The sequence below is a fragment of the Alosa alosa genome, chromosome 8 (genome assembly GCF_017589495.1).
Source record: "Alosa alosa isolate M-15738 ecotype Scorff River chromosome 8, AALO_Geno_1.1, whole genome shotgun sequence".
NCBI lineage: Eukaryota > Metazoa > Chordata > Actinopteri > Clupeiformes > Clupeidae > Alosa > Alosa alosa.
The window spans coordinates 23,876,350-23,882,494 of record NC_063196.1 but is presented as its reverse complement, the minus strand read 5'-3'; the positions used below and the strand labels follow the sequence as shown (position 1 = coordinate 23,882,494).

The following is a 6,145-nucleotide window of genomic DNA, read 5'->3' as shown; positions in this document are numbered from 1 at the left end:
CTAGTCTTCAGTGGTTCCCCTACCTGGTGTGGCAAGTGGTATGAGGTAGTTAGTATAATGTATTGATGACTACGCCACCTAGGGGGAGGGTTCACCCCTAGGAAATAGTTTAAGCCAATGCTAACCCTTTGAGTTAAATTTAGGTCACACAGGTTCAAACACAGGAGAAGCTAGAGACTTAGATTCCAAAAATATACATTTTATTGACAGATCTTAGTTACAATTATAAAAAAACCCAACTCTGAGAAAATGTCTCAGCAATTCCCCTGAAAGATACCAGTATGAGAGACACGACACACACACACACCATACCGTACATACGGTGACCAGCGAGGCTGGATGTCAGCTGGCACACAAGGTCTATGGGCAATCTCAAGAAAAGGGAAAACGGAGCAGAGCGAGGGCTTACCACGACCGACAGGACTACAGGAGGGGGGAAGCGGTCCAGAAGACACCCACACATCACACGTGAGAATCACACTGCAATCACTGCACTCACACTGCAATCACACTGCACTCCAAAGCTAAGGATTGACACCCGAGGTGTGCTACAGGAAACGTGAAGGGACCCCACCACCTGAGGGTGAGCCTGCCGCTCGCTTGGACCACACCGCACCTGTCCAAAGGAGAACAAGGGAGAGAGGAGGGAGAGACTATGGTTAGAACTGTGGGTAGCACAATCACACTAACTTAGCATTAGCCGGTATGGTTATACTTAGCTTTTGAGCTGTGGGACTGGAGGCTAGAATGGCCGTCCCACAGAGGTCAAGCTGGAGCAGTGCAACCGCCCTGGTCACGGCGATGGGGGGGAATAACGTTACTGCACACAAATACACGCTCACACACCACTACCAACCAAACACATGCACATGCACAGCAGTTCCCACAATGCAACACTACAATGAAGGGGCTGTAAGATACAGGGGAGTTAACCCCGCAAATACTCAAATGTGCATGCAGCGCAAAGCAGCTCTAAACATGCATCAACAGGGAACAAAAAGGAAAGGCATAGGAAAAGAACATAATAAACCACATGCAAATACACAGAAAGAAGCAAGCAATCAAACATGCAAAGCATGCACCACACGGCCAGACAGCCCTAAACATGCGTTATACAGATAAGTCCAAAATTAATCCCATGCACAATCACAACTGGTACGACAAACAATACCACCAGTAGGTTACACAATAACCCCAGCGTCAAACCGAGGATTGAAGAGGACGCGATAAACTTCGTAAGAGACAGAACAGCAGCCGCGTGTGGCGTGGAGACACTTGGCGATGCCAGCCGACTTCATATATCTGTGGAAAACAACAAGTGTATACAGACTACCATCACGGACAATAAAGATAGCAAATTAGCCTTTAGCAGTTTAATATATTGTCCACATACATACCAGGTTAAAAAGATTTCGTTCCTAACCATCAAGTTGAGGGAGAGGGAGGGGGAAGCTGCGTTAGTCTGGACAACACTGCTAATAACACAATCGAGGCAATTAGGATTGCCGTTTGCAAACGGAGATCAATTAGATTACGAAAAGGGTTTAAAATAAACGAGCCTACCTCTAGCTGCTTTAAGGCAGACACCAGGCTCAACAGTGCTACACCGGCCTCAACGCCGACAGGACAGACCAAGCTCTACAACACGGAAGTGGAGATATACTGGATGTAAGAGCAATCATGCACGCACAGCACAGATAAACGTCAGGTAGCTTACCTTACTCGTGAGAGCATTCACTTGATGGCGGCTTCACCATCCAAGTTGTGATCCACGCCAAACTATGCGCCCCGGAAGACGGGAAAGAGAGAAAGTAGCACATCCAGGTAGCAATTTGCGTTCCTAGATATAAGTCTGCCTAGGTCCGCCCCGTAATTAGGATGAACGCAGCCACACCAATCCAGCACAGGGAGAGAAGCAAAGGAGCCAAATAATAGGGCGTAGCCCAATCTGCTACACTGGTGTACTTTGAACGTTGAACCCGTGAGGACATAGCAGACCGATTGCGCAGCCTACCACAACCTCCGAAACGTACCAACTAAGGGTCATCACCACCAAAAATAATGAAACTAAAATAATAAAGTGGCAGACTCAGTGTCTGCCCGGCGGCTTACTAAATTGAGGTGCACGCTCCTCTACCCAGAAAAAATTATGGTACTCACCCAAAGTCGCACTCAAAATTTCCTGCTACTTCCTAACAATCTCTAAAGAGCGGACGAGGACCCAAATGTTATGGCCAGGCACACTGGCCACAACATAGAATGACCGAAAAAGTCAATAGGGCTTGTTTTAGTCTAGGGGTTTATTAAACAATAAGGTAAATTACAAAACAGAAAATGGGAGTTTAACTATAACACAATTGGAACAACGCAGGAAGACCAATACTCAGCGTGGTAGCCAGAACACAAGTCTCCGTGGACTGTCTGGGGTGCCTAGATTTAAAAGGTTGTGGCTCCGCCCACTCATTACAGGTCACACCTGCACACAATCAGAAAGCAAAAACATACTGCCGAGCAGCCAAACATTAAATGAGGAAACAGCACCACCACAGGTAGTGGAGGGACGTAACAGATATTATCACCTTCAGCTTCCTCTGTTGTCAAAACATGTGTACAGTAATATTCTTAGCATGTAAGCCTTGTCTGCATTAGATTGCAATCTGTACCAGGCATTAACAAACACGAATGCCCTCGCTGTGCGTAAAGCCACACAATTATGCTTGTGCTTACTGCGCTACACTAAAAACTTAATTTAGTCTCAAAAGTTTGGACAGAAGTAGATTTCATGTTTGTGGGTTGATGAAGTGTGGACTAACTGCTCAATTGCGTCCGAGAAAACGCTAACCACGTTAGCTAAAATGACATCTCAACATGACGACTATAGCGTAGTCTGGATGTTATGAAATGTTTCGATGTGATAGCTCGCCCTTACTCATTGACTGACGGCAGACAGCTACAGACACTGTTTTTGACGTGATTTAACATAATATTTTGATTGAACGGGTTGCAAAATCTGCATAAAATTAGGGAAGTGAGTACTGCGTTTGTAACGTGATCGAAAGTAATATTTTGACTGTGCCCAGGGCCCCTTACTGGTCCCGTGCCCCTGGGCAAGTGCCCAGTTGCCCTAATGGTTAATCCGACCTGGGCGCACACCACATCTGTAAATTGCTCATCCCCAGAGAATCCCTCCACCATGGCAATGATATTGCCAGATTCAGGACAGTCTGCCCTACACACACATTAAATGCATGTAGAGCTATGAGCTTGCTGTGGTGAGATACATGTCAAAATAAATGATTTTTTATAATACACTTTTTATATTTTAATTCTTTAAAAATCTAAATAAAATCAATGCTAGTACTAATACATGAAATCATGGCAGATCTGGATAGCCTAGATTCAGCCGGGAAAAAAACCCAATATATAATATGTGTGAGTGGCACTTACAATGACCAGAATAAACCCTTATGAATAAATGTAGTGAAAATGCCCTAAAAACAGCTTAGGGTACTAAGGGTTAAAATATACATATATTTAAAAAGTAGAATCCATGCAAAAATACTATATAAAAAAATATTTCATAAATATTTCAGGAAAATATACGTTGTATGTGTATGTGTTTATCAGTTCCAAAGTTGAATAAATTAGACACTGATGGCACAGTGCTCTGTTTTAAGTCTTTTTTTCTCAACTAAAAATGCTTTGCGCTGGTTAGGGGGTACGTGGCTGAAAAAAATATTTCACAGGGGGTACATCACTGAAAAAAGGTTGAGAACCACTGCATTAGACTGTAAAATGAAGAAGAGAGAAGAAAATGTGCTGCCTAGATCATTGATTGGAACATTTACTTTGGCCTGATGGTGTTAATAAAAATACAATTTAAATTAAAATAAAGCCCTCTGCAATGTCTGCAGCAAGGAATTTGCATATCACTGGAGTTCGTTAACTCTAAAGTCACACATCAATGAAAAAAAATAGTGTTGACATTGAGGGGAGTGTTAATTTATTTTCACTGTGTCCCCTAGGTTATATCTGTGGCCTGAAATGCCTTGTATGCGAAAAAAAAACTTCTTCCCGAAGCACTTTTAAATTAATTTCCTCAGAATATTAGGTCATATCATAGATTATTATGGCCATTCTTTGAACAATGAAAATAATAATAAAAGAGTTTTTGAACTTTAATGTCACTAATGCTGATTATTCAATGACTCATTTTAATTTAAATATTTAAAATACTTTCACAGCAAAAATTCTATATGCGATTAATTTAGATTAATTAATTACAGAGTATGTAATTAATTTGATTACATTTTTTAATCAATTGACAGCCCTAATTATTATTATTATTATTATTATTATTATTATAATACTCAACCTTCACTCTGCCATACCACCGAGCCTGGTTTCTAGGAGTTGCAGTCAAGCTGCAGGTTTGGTACCCCAAAGACCTGGGTTTAAGGCCAGGTGAGGTGACTGTGCTCTCCTTTCGCTACAAGCGAGGGAATTAAATGAACCCCATGCCTATAGTGCATCTACAGGAAAACAGGTGAACATGGAGCCAACAGCAAGTCTACCAGCCCTCTAGTACCTGTGTTTGGGTTGTAGCAATTTCCGATGTTAATGGTGACATGTTTGAAGACTACAGTCGTTAGCGCTCGAAAGGGTCCTGTGGATCCATCACCAGATGTATAAACGGAGGCAGAGAAAGACACTCTACTCTCCTCTCTCTCCCTCAAAAGCATCTTCACCTGGCTCCCCGTGAGGTTCAGATTCACTGCCTGATCTGAGGGTTGCACCAATAAACACACACACACATACACAGAGAGAGAGAGAGAGAGAGAGAGATACAGAGAAAATGATACATAAATTTATAAGTAAACTAAAAAGCAAAGTAAATACCAGAAGAAAAATACGTCCTAGATCCTAGATCTGAGAATAAATATCGATGATAGAAACAGATTTATCTCAAATTCATTTTCACTCTTGAGCTGCTTCAGCTGCTTTCCCTGCTCCTCTACGGTCTTCTCACTCGCACTCAGCAGGCTCCTCAGGATGTTCTACCAGTCTGTTGTTGCCAGCGTCCTCTTCTATGCAGTAGTATGTTGGGGAGGAAGCAGAAGGAAGAAGGATGCGGGGCGAATTTGACAGGCTGGTAAGGAAAGCTGGTTCTGTAGTGGGAGCTGAACTGGAGTGCATCACTTCACTATCTGACAAAAGGACCCTGAACAAACTGATCAACATCTTGGACAATGAGTGTCACCCACTCCACAGCACTATTGTTAAGCAGAAGAGCCTGATCAGCTGGAGACTTCGCTCACTGCCTTGCACATCTGACAGACTGAGAAAGTCATTTGTCCCCAGGGCCATTGAACTGTTCAATGCCTCACTTAAGGGAAGAGGAGAGATAGACGTCTCTGCATAGTCTGTCTGCCTCTTCACCCCCTCCATGTTTGGTACTGTCTGTCCACTAGCCACTTTTACCACTGTCTTTATGCCTCACTGTTTGCGTGCTATATTAGCACATTAGCACATATGCATAACCCCCCCTCCATGCCACAGCCGAACTGTGGCCACACTTATACATTTTCTTAAATAGTTAAATATATAGATATATAGACTTTACTTTACTTTATTTCTGCGTTGTTGCACTGCTGGACTTACTCACTTGCACTATCACCATTGCACTACCACCATGACACTCATTCACACAGAGCACCTTAGAGCACCTTACCATACCTTACTATGCACAGAGAATCACAGGCTCAGTCCCTACCTCAGTCATTGCAAGCGCCTCTGACTGATTAATCACCACTATGTGGATACTGTTTTTAGAATTGATTTAGATTAAGTGTTAGTTAGTATAATTTGTATTTTTGTATATTTAGCATATTCTTTATCTTCTACTGTCCTTATTGCTTAGTTGTGTTTTTATATTATATACTTAAATTACTTTTTCTGCTGTTAAAGAATGTGTTTGTGTTGTCTGTATGCTGCTGAGACCTTGAATTTCCCCTGGGGATCAATAAAGTATCTATCTATCTATCTATCTATCAATCAACCATGCAACAATTGCTTAAGCTATTGCAGTAGACTGAAATTGCATGTCTCCACACTGCTGGTTTGTAACAACATTTACAGTTCTTGC

General features: G+C 42.3%; 1 long non-coding RNA gene across 1 annotated transcript; it reads right to left on the bottom strand.

The window, feature by feature from the left end:
• Positions 1–1,464: 1,464 nt before the first annotated feature.
• Positions 1,465–2,417, bottom strand: LOC125299164. Its single transcript, XR_007194330.1, has 3 exons — positions 1,718–2,417; positions 1,564–1,638; positions 1,465–1,475 (listed from the first exon to the last, which is right to left on the bottom strand). It is a non-coding gene; the product is annotated as an uncharacterized LOC125299164 (long non-coding RNA).
• Between the last annotated feature and the right edge of the window lie 3,728 nt (positions 2,418–6,145).